General features: G+C 36.1%; 2 protein-coding genes across 9 annotated transcripts in view; one reads left to right on the forward strand and one right to left on the reverse strand.

Moving 5' to 3' along the window:
* Nucleotides 1-16,887, forward strand: part of LOC149610427 (uncharacterized) — a 176,916-nt gene that overhangs the window by 117,051 nt on the left and 42,978 nt on the right. For 4 of the 8 annotated variants that reach the window (XR_016376496.1, XM_089858796.1, XM_089858800.1 and 1 more), the window contains exon 3: nt 15,228-15,479. The exons of 2 other annotated variants lie outside the window; for them this stretch is intronic. The gene's annotated coding sequence lies outside the window, so the exon portion shown is untranslated. The remainder of the gene's footprint in view (nt 1-15,227; nt 15,480-16,887) is intronic. 2 more of the 8 variants (XM_089858798.1, XM_089858801.1) reach the window with 2 other exon arrangements.
* Nucleotides 1-16,887, reverse strand: part of LOC149610430 (terminal nucleotidyltransferase 5C) — a 62,076-nt gene that overhangs the window by 40,085 nt on the left and 5,104 nt on the right. The window lies entirely within an intron of this gene.

The raw sequence follows: 16,887 nt of genomic DNA on the forward strand, positions 1-16,887 counted from the left end.
GTTCGTGTGTTACGATGGCGTGCCACCAATGTTTTGTACTGTTTTTGTAAAACATAACTGTATTTCCTTCCTATCTCAAGTATATACTTCAAATCTTTTTGTCTACTGTGGAAATTTTCGATTTTTCTTTTGCTGAGACTATAACTGGCACTGCCTTAAAGGGACTGTGAAGCAGGTAATGTCGGGTGTGTCATTTTTTTTTGAAATACGTCCTTGGCTAGTCACGTGACTAAAGTAAAGGCGTGGTTAAGAGTTCGTTTTATATCGAACTGGCACTATCTTAAAGGGACTGTGAAGCAGGCATATAGTCGGGTGGATAAATTTTTTTGAAATACGTCCTAGGCTAGGCACGTGATTAAGGTAAAGGCGTGTCTCAGAGTTCTTTTTATATCGAAAAGTACCAACCATTTCGGGGAATATGCGCCTCAATCTCGTAAAAACAAGGACTATGTGTCCAGTCCCACTTCACATGAAGTATTTTGTATCTTGACGTCACGTGGTGCCTGTGACGCGTTTCAAATAATTTTTACCTGCCATCTGATACCCTCTTTACAGTCCCTTTAAAATTAAAAAGGCAGATTCAAGGGGTATTTTGAATTTTCAGACTCATTGTTTCATATTATAAAATGAAACATGAATTCGCCATGATCTATTTGTTACATGGATGATGTTTTTCATAATTTGGGAAAATAAGGAGTGAAAAATTAGGCGACGTGAAATTTATTAGCAAAGATATTTAAGAATATTATGGTAATTAGCATCCTGAATAATGTTAGGTTAAAAAATCAAACTCCGTCGTAAGTCACGTCACGCAAACTTTTAATTATTCAAATTACAGTTCTTGGCACGCGCCTAATATTAATTAGTTTAATAAATATTTAAGTAATAATATTTTGTATTGTGGCTCTAGATGACCTAATGAGAATTTTTGGAATGTGATATTGAGGCGTGCAAGTATACAGTATTTCACACTTGAATGCTCGTTAGATCCAATATAGTTTCGACTATTTTCTAGTTAATTATGAACGCGGAAGGGCGCTGATTATAAGCATTTTAATTAATTGGTATAATAAGTACACGGTTTTGGTAAAAAAGCGACAAAAATATACGCCGACGAAAGTTTCCGGGCATAAAAATACTCAACGAAAGCTAGTTGACGAGGGGATCAAATTGGGAATTATATTAATCTAGAATTATAGATCTTAGTGCGAAATTAACTTAGGTTCTCATTGATTACGAAATTAAGTTACGTGGTTTTTACTACGAAATTAAGCTTCACTAAACGACGGACTCATAATAAAGACAAGATGTAAAATGTAGGCCTACGATGGTCTGTTAACGCCGTTGAAGGCAAGAAAATAATTTATAATAAAAATGATAAAGCCATAATAGGCGGATTTTTAATTAGGTAGAAAAATTAGTTTGTAGGGACGATGAAATAAATTATATTAGTCAACTTTGACTTATCGTACTTGGTGATTTCCAGAAGTGATATCTAGTTTCTTAGTTTCTATAAATTCGTAACATTTCTAGCTTTATCTCCAGTCCAAACGTAGGTCCGGAGTTAATCCCCGCCTCTAAATTACAACCAGCATCCATTGGTTCTTGAAAACTGACGTTAGCGCGACGCTAATGAAGAAAATTACGTATTTTCCGATTGAGGAGAGGCGATCGAAATAGCCCGGCCCCTTGTATTTTGAAAGGGGGACTGTGACTATGGCGCGCGAATACTTAGGCATCTTACACCTTCTCCCTAATAAACTGGATATAACTTCTTGGTGATTTATACTTCATCTACGCCTTGTTGCTGTTCTTAATTTCACTCTCTCTTTAATTAGTTATTCGATTAAAACCTATTATAGTTTTAAAAATCGAAACTAGAACGCTTTTGAAACTGAAATAATTTGACAAGCAATATAGAAAAATCTAGAAAAAAAAATAAAAAAAAAATAATTCTGTAAAGATTTTGATCAAAATATCTCCTGCTTATTACAAAACCTTCACTTTCAATGCTATTCCGTTTTTTTTTCTTGACATTAAGAAAATTTCGATATAGTTGGTTGAGAGGCACGAAGGAGGGAGGGAAGGGGGGGAAGTAACGAAGTTAGAATTAGGGCACACATTTTTTTAACTGGAAAAATAACAGATTGAATCGTTTAAATGAGTATTTTTGTCTTTTTTTTTATTTTCTTATTTTTAAAGACGTTTAAATTTTTAATTTTTTTTAGTTTTCTTTTTCGTTATTTGCGATTAAGTAATACTATTTTTTAATTAAAATTTTGGGCTGTGATTTTCCAATTTTGTGTAACCTCTATAACGTGATTTTAAAATTAATTGAGAACTAAGGTACTACGTGTTTAATATACCGGTATTTAAGAAATTAATAGGTTTTAGTTTTAAGGTTTTTTTTTGTGAATTGTGTGGGATTTAAATAAGGTACCTAATTAAGTGGGCGAATATAATTCTAGTTTTATGTATACTTTAATTTAGACCGAGTTTTTAAAGCGACATACATCGGTGTTACGATTTACAACAATCAGGGAGACTCTATTAAGGATATATTATTAAATATTCAATCAATTAACCTCTGTTAATTGCCAAGTAATTATTGGATTACCCGAGATTACCTTCTACGGTTTAAATGTAATTTATTTACATCTACATAAGTCCAAGTCCTGACTGACTGACTGATAATCAACGCCTGGCAAAAACCACGTCACCTAGAAGGCTGAAATTTTGCAGGGACGTAAACCTTAAGTGGTAGGCACTCCCTAAGAAATATATTTCCAATCCGTCGCCATCTTGAAAAATTGCGGCCAGAAATGTAAAAAGACCTTTGTGGAATAACTTCCGATCATTTCAACAGATTTCACTAATATTTTCGGTTCCCTAAATCATATAGACACACGGGCCCTATTACTTTTGAGCTTTCATTTGCCTCCATTTTTTAAAATGGCAGCCGAAAAGTAACAAAATTATCCGAAATATGAGATAAAATTTAAAAATTTAAGAATAGTGTGCGAACTAGACTTCAGAGAAATGTATAGTACATGTATATATAAACAAAGGAACGGGCCTGGGATGGACTAACTTAAGTATAGTAAATCTTATCTCCCACCTTTTATACCTATTTAATGTAACCATAAGTTCATAAGACATTTTCCATAAGTATTCCCCTACCTATACTTCGTAATGCAAGTGACTTACAGCTCGAACTAGTTCGAGAACGACAAGCGAGAATTGCATGTCTACACTCGGTCTCAGTTTCGAATGCAGTCCATCTTCCTATTTAGCCTGTGCTCACCAGGAGTCGCTTTACCTTGAATCTATGACCTACGTTGTCACTTCATGACAAGCTCCAGTTTGTAACACGTGACAAACTTATAGAACATATCTTATGAACTTATGACGCTAGGAAGAAAGATTTAACGTTCAACACTTTATTCAAATCAGTCTACTCATAAAAGAGCCATTTTTCAAGCCAGAGGTATCATAGAAAACACCTCATTGTTTAAGGAAGAAAGATTAAAGATAAAAGACATTAAAAATTAAGAAAAGAAATTATTCCGTTCCGTTTAAAGTAAAGAAAAAAAGTAAGAAAGAATTTGAACTAGAATGATCCGTTATAATACGGCGTACGGGGGTCCAAGGACGTTTTGTTTTCTTTTCTAAATTCGAAACTCGACTGCAGCAACAAAAAAGCCCCACCAAGAAACTTCGTTCCAACATGTTATGTATGGAGGAGGCGAAAGTCGGGAGGAGGAGGGAATTAGGGAAAATATATAAAAATGTCAGCCAGATATCTCGCTGGCATCTGGTTTATACCGAGCGCATTAAGACGAAGTTATAATGGCTCTCCGTTAAGGGTGTGTTCTTGTTATTTGGTAAATTAAGATTTAATAGTTCATATTGTAGTAATATATGTACAGGGTGTTTCTGATAAGTCTGATCAGAAGTGAGATGAGACTAGAAGTGAAGGGCTCTAGCATTGATAGTAGATCCTGGCACTAGTGAACAAATTTGAGGATATTACGCCGCTTCAATCGCGCCTACGCTAGAGAGAAAAAAATTGGTCGAGTTCCAAAAACATTTCCTACCCCCTTCCCTCAACCTAAAGCGGCCGAACACGGACGCGGCTCCTTGAATCTAGTTCGGCCGTCTACCACCGCGAGCGTCTCACGTTTTGGAGGGAAAATTCAGAAACCGCCACTAGAGGGCCAAACGTTGGTGTGTTATCAAGAATATTCACTTTCGCCGAGTGAAGAATTTGGTTAGCTCAGTACTTCTGGTCTCATCTCACTTCTGGTCTGATATAAATTCATTCAAGGGGATGTTCTTTGGGAAATCAATTTTGAGTCCAAAATGTAACTTCTATTTCCATTTTGCCACAAGGGCCACTGTTTTCGAGTTATGATTTGAGTGCTTTAGGGATGGCTCCTTAATTAAATTAGAAATCATTGTCCAATTCAGTTTCTTAATTAAATTTAAGGGGTCATCCGTAAAATACTCCATCCAATCTTAACTTGAAAACAGTGGCCCTTGTAGGGAAAAATGTTATGGAGAATTTTGAACTCAAAGTCGCCCAAATAACATCCCTCTTGATTTATGACAGGGTGTTTCTGATAAGTCTGGCTTAAATTACAGGGTGTGATCTTAGGTTCAAACTGAGTGGAAACTTGTAAGTGTCAAAGAAAATGCGGGGGTCAGCAATGTTTAGTTGTGGTGGTATGGGCTTTCAGACATGGATTGGCCCCAAAAACAAGAGAAATCGTCCCAAAAATTCTGAAATTTGAACAAGACTCTCGTGTTGTCCTTCACGAGCTTTATACAGGGTGTTTTTATAAGGGTGGTAGGAGCTAAGTACAGTGGTGGATTTATTTAAGAAACTGAAAGACTATGCTAATTAAATTAAAAGGTCATCCTTAAAACACTCCAATAAGAACTTGGTAAACGATGGCCCTTAGGGCAAAATATCATACAACATTTTCCACTCAATAGGGAGCTAACAACAGGCTAGGGGGAAGAGATAGTCTGACGTCACGCAGCCCCCCCCCTGGTTGGAATTTTTGCGCGTAGAATACTGTTAGGGGGGATGAAACTCCAGTAAGAGATAGAAAGGTGTGACGTTTCAGGATCAGAACTGTTAGCTCCCTATCAAATATACTTCTGCCCTAACACCCTTTTTTGAAAAACACCCTGTATATCTAGATTCTTTCAGATTTGATGTACAAATTGCAATATTTCAATTAGATGATTTGATAACTTTAAGGTTAATCTACTATGGTTTAACCAAAAACGATTAAAACCCCTAAGTGTGGTTTATTTTTTTTTTTTTTTTTCTTTTTTTACTTTATTTTGGCAAAAAGGCCAAAATGGGTGTTATCCCTTGTAACGGGACGCCGGGACTGGTAGGGCGATTAACGGAACGGTTTTAGTAAAGACTTAAGACAGGATAAGGGTGGGGTAAGCTCTCGATATATTATTTAAATATATCCCCCTAGTTAATAAATTAGAATTCGTGTCTCAAATTATTTAGGGGCTATTGAAAAACAAGAAACTGAAGTTCTTTTTGTTGCTACAGACGCGTGGTCTTATTAACTGGACGACCTTGACATAAAGGCCATTAGAACGACCTTGAAAAGTCTTTTAATTTACAATTTTTTGTCGTATCTCTTAACTGGTCTTCTATTGGTTGTTCCCATAAAGATGAACCACCATCGTTTAATGGGAGAGTGAAACGTTGACTGTTAACTTTAATAATTGGGGTATGTAGGCCTATGTCCTTTTAGAATTGGAGTTTAATAGTTCAGGTTTGTTTTGAATTGAGGATTCTGATTATAAACGTTTTTTTGTGTTTGATTTAAATTCGAATCATGAGGAGGATTAAGTTGCAGAGAGTTTATAAATGACTTAAGGGCCACGAATGAAAATGTTTAAGGAAATGTATTAAATTTATCCTTGAGATGTACTGTAGAAAAACTTAAGAAGATATTCATGTATAAAATGTATGACAGAAAAAATGGGTATAAATATACAAAAAATGGGTATAATTTGTTGAAAAATAGATAAAAACTTGTGAAAATGGGTATACATTGTTGAAAAATAGGTAAAGATTTATGAAAAACGGGTATACATTGTTGAAAAATAGATAAAGATTTATGAAAAACGGGTATACATTGTTGAAAAATAGATAAAGATTTATGAAAAACGGGTATACATTGTTGAAAAATAGATAAAGATTTATGAAAAACGGGTATACATTGTTGAAAAATAGATAAAGATTTATGAAAAACGGGTATACTTTGTTGAAAAATAGATAAAAACTTGTGAAAACGGGTATACTTTGTTGAAAAATAGATAAAAACTTGTGAAAACGGGTATACTTTGTTGAAAAATAGATTAAAAACTTGTGAAAATGGGTATACTTTGTTGAAAAATAGATTAAAAACTTGTGAAAATGGGTATAAATTGTTGAAAAATAGATAAAATATTATGAAAAATGGGTATAAATTGTTGAAAAGTAGATAAAATATTATGAAAAGTGGGTATAAATTGTTGAAAAGTCGATGAAAATTTATGAAAAATGGTTATTAATTTATGGAAAAGATATTGAAGCAAAACAGGGAGAGATAATGATGAAAAATAGGTATAATTTGATTTAGAAGATATTCAATCATAACAGGTAGATAATGATGTTGTATTTCAAACAATTTGGCTAAAAATAGGTAGATATTGATATAGGGATTATTATTCAAATTAAGAATATGGAAAAGACTCAAAAACATATTTAAAAGTAAGCAATATAAGAAGAGCGAAATTCACCCTGAGCTCAAGTGAACCTTTAGAAATAATTATGCTTGGTTGAGGATATATTGAGAACTTAACCTCGGTGTATGTTACTAATTGTCGATATTCGATATTAGTATTAGCATATTGATTGGGTAAGGAAAGTAAAGTACATACAGTCTAGGAACTTTATTAAACAAAGAGTTTCACGTTTCATTCTCCCTAAATTTCGTCTGGCGAAGATAAAATGTCAAAGGGTTGAACTCGTAAATCCATCCACCTTCTTAGCTATTTTATCCTAGTCAACATCTTGTCTCCTCCCTTCACATCTTACCAAAATAACAAGTTTTTTTTATGAAATCTTGATTAAGAAGTTTGGTATTTCTAACGGGTTAAATATTGTGGGTTTTTCTGTACTTTTTCTTCTAGAACCTTTTTTTTGTGTGAAGTGGGATGGGTTAGAATCAATATTTTTGATAGCTAGAGATCTGCCGGCTTAGTAATGTCTACTACTCACTTGGTTCTTTCTCATCACAACGAGGGGTTAGACACTTTGCATGAACAAGAAGCGATATCTAGTTTATTAGGGAGAAGGTATAAATTCGCCACATTTCCAGTTCTATCTCCAGTCCAAACGAAGGTCCGGAGTTAATCCCCGCCTCTAAATTACAACCCGCATCTCATTGGTTCTTGAAAACTCACGTTTTGGAAGGGGGACTGGGACTATCGCGCGCGAATATTTCGGCATCTTAGATATTCTCCCTAGTAATCTAGATATCGCTTCTTGGCGTGAAATAATGTTACTCGAGACACTGAGGAACCGTTTTCAACAATAGAGCTATCTCAGAAGCCTTAGTGTGACGTCACCCATGCTATGGCCCATAGAACCAAAGCGGTACCAAACATGGCCTCCCACTGCCAAAGCTAAGCCCGTGAAGTTTTACCTTGGCACTGTACATCACAACTGAGAGCTCTATTTTGTTTGCCTTTTTTAAAAAAAGATTTTGAAAGTTTACACTGCATTTGATTAAGGAGTGTCTAGCCCCTTGTGTCACGTGTTCTCACACGTGCACTAAACTAGATTTATCGATGCACCATGCACCATGCATACGACCTTCAAAATTTCTAGGCCATCCAATCATTAGTTTTGGTCTCTTTTTTTTACCCAATCTTTGGGATGGGTCTCTTTTAGTTAAAAATATTGTCATGCGCGTGTGCTTCAATTAAAAAGTAGTTACTTTTTTCCAGCTCTCGTTCTCTCACCTTAATAGATATGTTTTTACTTTTTTATATAAATATATATAAACCGTTTAGATTTAATAATATAGACAAGGTTTGAATTAAAATTAAAATTTTCGACGCGTATGTTTCGACTTTTAAGTCAGAAGTTAGATCAGTCTTAATTTATTTTAATTTAATTATGATGAATTTATGCTTTGCGTTTTTCTGATAAGTCTGTCATAAATTAAAGGGTGTGTTGTTTGGGTTAAACTGAGTTTAAAGTGTCAAAGAACATGATGGGGTCTAAACATTTAGTTAGTTATAGATGTTGGTTCCCAAACATTGATTGGCCCCTAAAAAAAGGAAATAGTTACACATTTTGGAGTAAGACATATCAGCCTTCAGTCTAAGAACTTTATTGAACCTTTATCTAGACAGTCCAGGGATAGATTTAATTTTAGAATAAGGAATGGGGAACTGTTAGTATTTACTTCAGTCCGACTCATAGCCCAGTATAGAGCCCCTCCCTCCAACACGTAACAAAAAGTCTAAATTATCTCATTGGCTTACTTAAACTACGTTTTGATGACGTTGCTGACGGGGACGGCGAAAAATACCTAATTCCTTTTTACGTCTGTCGCTATGACCCGCCTCTTCTTTCATACCCCTCCGTCCCGTGGATATAGGGGTCCAGGACTTTGACGCGCGCCCAGATTACTCTGTTCTTCATTCCTACTTTTAAAATTAAATCTATCCCTGATTTGACCCAAATAACAAAACCATTAATTTATGGCAGACTTATCAGAAACATCCTGTATGCAGTTATGATCAGATTTGTACCCCCTACATTTTTAGATAAAAACATATCCTTAACTTAATTGCCATTTTAATTTAAATCTGTTGAATTTTAAATTTATTTTCATTTTTATTATTTTTGCTATATTATTTTCCTCGTACCAAATTGTTCGCAGTTTGTAAAAGTGCGCCTTGAATGCAATAATGCATCGATGTTAATTCGACAGAATTATTTAACTTTAATATTAAAATTATTACAAAAGACTGCATAAATTTATGGAATTGCTTCGTAAACACCTTGTCGAAAACACTTTGTTCGACACGGTCATTAACGCTGTTAAGTAGGTATTTCTTATTCTTTTCAAATTTAAATTCATCTTAAATTAACACCGGTTTTATCCTGTTACCCTTAGTTTTCATCGAAATTTAAAGTCGTGCCATCCGAGGGGCTAGTCATTCGTATGAATTTTGTACACCTGATTACTGATTTCTGAAGTTTTACGTGAATTCCGATGATTACTGAACGAATTCCTTGGTTTCTGTGATTACGATTATGATTATTTTCTTTGGTTTCCATAATCTTTACGATGATTTCCCGTTATTGCAGCAGATTACTTGTGATTTCTGTTTGAATTCCAATGAATTCCGGTCATTTTTTTTAGAGAATACCGTGATTACCACTGGATTCTTCGTGAATTGCGATGAATGCAGTGATTATTTCTATTTCAACTGAGTATGATATTTATTTTGGATTTTCAAATTCCTCGATTGATTATGTGTGATTATTTTACGAAAGGTGTGATTACCGAGGTGATTACAAAAGATGACTAGTAAATCATGTGGTTATTTCTGATTTTCTGAAGATTTCACGTGATTTCCAGTATTTATCGGATATTTTTGATTACCCACAAGAATGATTTTGATTACTGATGATTTTTCAAGAATTCTAGAAATCAAGTAATAGATTTCTGCGCTTTTGTACACGTGATTATTCAAGTGACTAACCCCTCGGTGACTTCAGTTGCTAAACAACAATATTTTTACTTGTCATACCATATGCAAATTTTTTCAACGATCATGTAGCCATTAGATTCGAGATATAAGAAACTTTAACAAATTTACCGACCCAAAAAATCTTTCAGGCTTAACAAGTGCAAATATTTGAATATTTAGGCCTAACGATCAATTTAATACGTGAAACATCCAGGACGTTACACGTTTTTCAGTCAATTTCTAAAACTGTTTTTACGTACTTGCGCAATTACATTGTATTATTTCTTCCACAACAACTTAAGGGGGACCTAATCGACAATGTTCTAAACTACATCTACATTATTTTCTATTAAAACCGGAGCTTGAATGAGTAGAAAACATTTTGTAATAGAGTGGATTGGAGTAGCTTGCCAAATGAAAGATTCAAGAGGGTTGTCTTCTACAGAGCTTCAAAGATAGCCTTGTCTTTGACACTGCGCTTTTGGGGAATGTCTTTGAAATGATACAAGTATAAGCCGAGAAGGGATTGGGGTATGCGTTTCTCTACCGAAATATGTTGCCAAGGATGACCAAGTTTTATATATTATATTTGCTCATGAGTGAACATTGTTGGTTAGGGAGAGTTTTTCTCGAGTTTTGAACCGAACTCGCGAAGGTCGAATCATATGTTGGACTAGGGCCACTTTAAGGGGCATATGAGAGTTACTGACTCTTAGATTAGAGGAAAGAGTGTGATGGAGTAGCAATATACATCCCTATAACGTAGCCTTTGTAACCCCTATCCACGGAACGGCAACAGTCCGCCCAGCTCCCTCACTGGGCGTATTGGTGGGGTCGTGCGGTACGAAAATGTGGACAATGAAGGCCCCATTTGTTTTAAAATAAATGCTTCTAATTTTAAATGGAGCGTGCGCGAGGTACTCTGGGAGACTAATTTTCGCACATAGCCTACCCACATTTCGACTCCATCTCACCTTTTCCTCCAAGCTCATTGTTGATTTAACTTGGAATAAGAGAAAATTCAACTTACTTTTTTCTCAGTGAAATCTATACGTTGTACTTTCGATGATTTTATTTGACCTTGTAGTTTTATTCCATTTTCAAAATGTCTAGGCTAATATTAGATGAACTTAAGTTTGACATTATCCGGACAACTCTCGATATCTCTCCTTCATTCCTCACCTCTCAAACTCGCTAAGAATGTTCATTGACATTCCATTTGAACCAGGACAGGAACCCCACCCATTCGGTTTTTGGCATTTTACAGCCTAAGCCTAACTTTGTGTTCAAGATCACTTTGCGATAGATGACGTCAAAGCTACAAGAACTGCATTTTAAAACCCTAGCCCCTGACTTCATAAGCTTCACAGAGAAGAAAACTGTCCAAATTTTCTTTAATACTTCAATTAGCAAAATCGTTTTGCACACAACTTATTTGCTCGTTTCTTCATTAATATTTTAGAAGGATACGTAACTTCAATTTGACATATGCATTGCATTTTTGAAGAGGGAGGGTAACTTGAACGGCACAGTCTATTTTGTATATAACGTGCACATACCTCGGGCGCAAAATGGAGGAGCCAGACGTCACGTGGTTCAAAGGGCAAATAAGACAAGACGGTTAAAGCAGGGAGCACTTCATCCGTGGTTGCAATCAAATTTCTCTCTCTCTGTTGTGCTGATAGCGCATGTGCGGAACTGTAGGACCCAGCCAGTGGTTGTTACCTTTCGTTTTTGAAAGGGGAACGGAATGTTTTCTCGTTACGACCCTAACTTCTATATGTGCTCACTGATTGACTCCTCTCGCATAGGAGTGGAAATTAAAAAAACTCAAACAATTTCCTGCCCGTGCAGGCATTGAAAGTCCATGCCACTAAAACTTTCCATATCACTTAAAGAAAAAAGAAAAGAAAAGAAAGGAAGAAAGCTAGCGCCTGGTTGGCAATCCATTTGCGTTCTTGAAGCATGAGCTGCAGAGAAAACATAGCGGAGACAGCCAAAAATTTAGTTGGCATAAGAAGTTGGCATGTTCTTTTACTAGAAAAGTATATCTAATGGTATATTCCCGGCGAGCCCCCAGAAGTGTGTAGAAGTGTTCAGAGTTAATTCCAACCAAATACATTGTCACTTAGTTAAATAGGGTTCATGGCTTCAATTCCCCAAGTTAAAAACACATTGTAATAATTGGTGTTTATTGAAGTAATTGTAAGATAGGTTCAAAGTATGGAGCACTTTGGATTAGGCTTAAGATAATTAACGGTAGTAAGATTATCTGTAATTCTGCGGATTTTAAAGTTTTTGAAAGGGTATTAAGAAATGTTTAGAACGCTATTTTTACTTCAGATTTTATGATTATTCCGATAAGAATGAATGTTGTTCGGCGTCTTTAATCCTTTTACATTTTATTGGGTTCCGAACTTCTTTTGTATATTTAAAACGATAATTTTTCAGTGTTAATTATCACCAGGATAACCGGTAAATTTTATGGTTCTGTGATGATACTTGAGATGAGGAATGAGGAGAGTACAAATTAAGTACATACAGTGGAGATTAGTAAGAGAAAGATTCTCTGTGTCGCTTCTATTTTTTTCCTGTCATAACAGACAACTTCGTTTATTACAAACAGAGAGACTAACACACCGGGGCGAGGCCGCCATTGGGGTATCCTCCCTCTCACCAAAAAGCTCCGCTAGACGGAGCCCGAGTTCATTACACGCGGGAGGCTAGCCAACTCGCACGGCCTCTGACGGAGCTTCCTGGCGACTGGGAGGATACCCCAATGGCGGCCTTACCCCTGCGTGTTGGTTTCACTTTTATGTAATAACCAGATTTGTCTATGCACCTGTCGAAGTGGATTAAAGGTGAAATTCATAAACTTGGGACACAACGCAATTTAGTACAGGCAAAGGCAGGAAGTTTGAGCACGACTCTCTGCCTTCGCCTGTACTTAATTGCGTTGCGTCCGACGTTTATGAATTCCACCTTTAAAAGATTACTAAATATAACGTGCACGCTACATTGCTATTATTGTATATTTTAAAATAGGTTTTTGGGCACAAGTTTTACGTAAAAATTCCAATATTTTAAGTTCAGCTAGCTAATTGGACCAAGTCATCTTGCGACTTATTGCCACTTATAGCGTTTTCCTTTGGGTCCTCGCGGAGCGCTCCCAAGGAGCAATAAAAATGGTAGTAGTAGTTTCCAGCTTCGTTAAAGACTGTTTTTGAAGAATAGGATCTCCTAGTTTTATTCCTCCATGGGAGCGCTCCGCGAGGACCCAAAGGAAAACGCTATTATCTAACGCCTTTACAATGCATAGAGGGGTGGTGGCTAGCCCCTATGCCACAGCTAACCGACAGCGCCCTATACTAACTATTACCAATAACTAACTATAACCAATTACTTTGGGCGAAAAATGTGTCGATCGAATATCTCCGTATACATTGTTATTTCGTGACCTTTGACCTCAAATACCTCAACTAGGCCACAGATGAAATTTACTTCGCGCAAAAAATGTGTTAATAGAATTTTGCCGTAGACATAAAAAACTAATAATCGATATCAGCAGGGACAGATTTAATTTTAGAAGTAGGAATGGAGAACAGAGTAATCCTATGAAAAACATTAACATGTACAAAAATGGGCCAAGCCTCACTTCGTGCCCTCTCCGCCGTAAAACGTTCTGAGATCCCATGTAGAGCCAAGTCTGCCTTTTGTTCTCATTCAATCGCCAATTGAACAATTATGTTATAAATTAAGTCCTTTTCCTAATTAATAACCAATATTCTTTGACTCTATCATTATTATACATCTTTGTTCGTATCAAAAATATCGTGACTTGGCAATCGCAGATAAGTAATATTAAAAGGAAGTCGAGGGGATATTCACTAAATCGTTGCCGATTTTAAAATAATCGAGGGGATATTCACTAAATCGTTTATGGTCGAGGGGATATGTACAAGTTTATAAGATGAGTCATGCACAACCCTACGTACAAATTATATGGTGAGTTATGCATAAGCCTATTTACAAGTTTATAAGGCGAGTTATGCATAACCTTATGTACACCTGCGCTTGCCAAGTCACGATATTTTTGATACGAACAAAGATGTATAATAATGATAGAGTCAAAGAATATTGGTTATTAATTAGGAAAAGGACTTAATTTATAACATAATTGTTCAATTGGCGATTGAATGAGAACAAAAGGCAGACTTGGCTCTACATGGGATCTCAGAACGTTTTACGGCGGAGAGGGCACGAAGTGAGGCTTGGCCCATTTTTGTACATGTTAATGTTTTTCATAGGATCTCACTTCTTTTTGTAGACCCTCTCGTTATACTTCGGTAGTTATATTAAAACAAGACCCTCTCGTGGTACTTCGTTTGCCATTTTATTGGAAACGTTTGTCCATATTTACGTTGAATTACCCTTTTCGACCCGCAGAGAATATGCAATAAAGATTGTACGCGATATCCTAATAAAAGAAAGTAGCATCAGTTACGGCACATTTCTTTTAAACTACTACTCCTATTAGCTTTAATATATATTTAACTTTCGGTTAACTTTGGACCATTACGTCCTTTCATCAAGAACACACACTATTTCTGTTGAACAGACGGCAGCGCCATCTAGTTTTAAAATAAAGAACTAAAGAACAATTTTATGAAAATTTCGGGATGTTTTAATTTTTCTGTGCTTTATAAAATAAATGAAAACTAAATCCTGAATTTTAAGTTTCTATCTCCTCTAGAAGTACCTTAGAATTTTGATGATCGGTGAGTGAGTGAGTGAGTGACAAAATCAGGTAAATTTCACCTGCGATATTTCGAAAAGTATATAGGGTAGGAACTTGAAATTTGGAAACTATAGCTACGATTGACAGTCCTCGCGGCAAGCAAAATTTCAGGCTTTTACCTGTACCCATCACGAAGTTACAGTGGGCTTAAAAGTGCCACGAGTTGCTTCGAGAAAAGGATGTCAGTGCTCGACTTGGCTGGGAGCACTGCCGTGCTCCCAGATGTGGGCGCGCGTCTAAGTCCCGAACCCCCTTCCACGGGACGGAGGGGTGAAAGAAGAGGCGGGTCATAGCGACAGAGGTGAAAAGGAATTAGGTATTTTTCTCCGTCCCCGTCAGCAACGTCATCAAAACGTAGTTTAAGTGAGCCAATGAAGCGTGTTGGAGGGAGGGGCTCTATACTGGGCTATGAGTCGGACTGAAGTAAATACTAACCGTTCTCCATTCATACTTCTAAAATTAAATCTATCCCTGATATCAGTCATTCAGTCTAGTCATCTAAGCGACATTATCGCGTCATTTAACTTGACCCCAAATTCGTAGACTAGACTCGATTTTAAACTTAAATAACTCTGATTTCTTTGCCTAATCTTACGAAATGAAATTTGGTTTTTTTCTTCTATTTGATCAACAGATTGTGATTCATTCAGAACAAGTACAGACCAAACTCTCACTCGTCTCTTGCGGCTGAAAGAGTTAAAAAAATATACTACATGTACCGTTCCGTTTCGTTATTCGACATTGAATCGATTTCACAGTCAAAGGCTTAGACGTAAAACCGATCCTCGCCACAGCAGATAACTTTCGACACTCAACACATTTAGTGATCTAGAATCATAAAAAGTTCCCATCTTTAAACCAAAACGATATCGGCTGAGAGTCTAGGGTAAGCTTTTTTGCTCTTTATTTATCTATAACGATACGCCTACGCCATTTCTTTTAAATAAATATGAAGGATCTAGCACCCACCAGTTAAGTGCTAGCAGAAGTATATAATACTTCTCTTCTTCGAGAGAAGTGTACACCTGCACAAAACGGGGGTACCTAATTGTAACATGATTCTTCCCAACACCATTTTATATTTATTATAGCAAGGTTATTAAATAAATATGAAGGATCTAGCACCCACCAGTTAAGTGCTAGCAGAAGCAGAAGGATATAATACTTCTCTTCTTCGAGAGAAGTGTACACCTGCACAAAGCGGGGTACCTAATTGTAACATGATTCTTCCCAACATCATTTTACATTTATTATAGCAAGGTTACTAAACCGAATCACGTACGCCTTAAATAATTCCATCATCATTACTCTATTAGCGCTTAACTATTTGCCAAGGCGCATGCGCTTGTGGATTTTTGTCCCACGTGACAATCAAGGGTTGTGGGTTGATTGCTGGGGATTTAGTACCAAACAGTTGTAGAATTCACCCTAGCACGGTGCGATGCCCATCTGAACTTAGTTTGATGAGCGGTAGAGCAAACAAAAAGGTGCATGAGCCTGGGAAGAATCATGTTACGTAAATAAAGCATTAAGAGGATACAGAGTGTCATCCTTCTTCTATTATCCCCTTCTGCTCGCGCTAGTAAACCATGGATGATATAAACTAAATTCCAAGGAAACTCATTTTTGTCAACAAGTTTTTGGTTGGCTTCAGAAGAAATTATCTATTCAAATTAGGGAAAAATAAACTGTAGTTTTTTATTATTATTTTTGTTGGAGGGGGGGGGAAGTATTTAATAGTAATTTAAGTACCGATACAGTTGAATTCCAAAATGTTTCAAGTGCCAAAATACTAAAAATCAATGACAAATTCATCGGAAATTTACCGGCTTAATTGCCATGATATAAAGCAGTAATTTGCTGGTGCATCTAATAGTAAATTAATTACCTACTCAAATCTTTGCGTATATGACTTCAAAATTAGTTAATTACCGCGCTATGAATCTGTAAATTGCAGCTGTATTTGGTAAATTACCAACTTACATCTCTGCTTAACCCTTTACATAAGACTTTAAAATTATTTTAATAATCTGAATTCTTAATGTAGTAATTACCGTCCTAAATTGCCAATAGAACTTAGAAGGAAAGTACGTTATCTCCTAAACATATGGGCATAAGTTTATAATGCCTCTAAGTAGAGAAATGGCTGCTACTCCTATGGCAATAGTGTTTGTCTGGTTCCCTTTAATGAAACCCTATACTCTCTCCGTATCATTTATCACCTCAACTTCAATACAAAATTGTACTGCCTAGCCTAGCATTTCTTTTATCCCTTTTAGAATGTTTCAGGACTG

This window comes from Phalangium opilio, unplaced genomic scaffold (genome assembly GCF_054372755.1).
Source record: "Phalangium opilio isolate 3A_F unplaced genomic scaffold, DU_Popi_V2 ptg000329l_1, whole genome shotgun sequence".
NCBI classification, from domain to species: Eukaryota; Metazoa; Arthropoda; class Arachnida; order Opiliones; family Phalangiidae; genus Phalangium; species Phalangium opilio.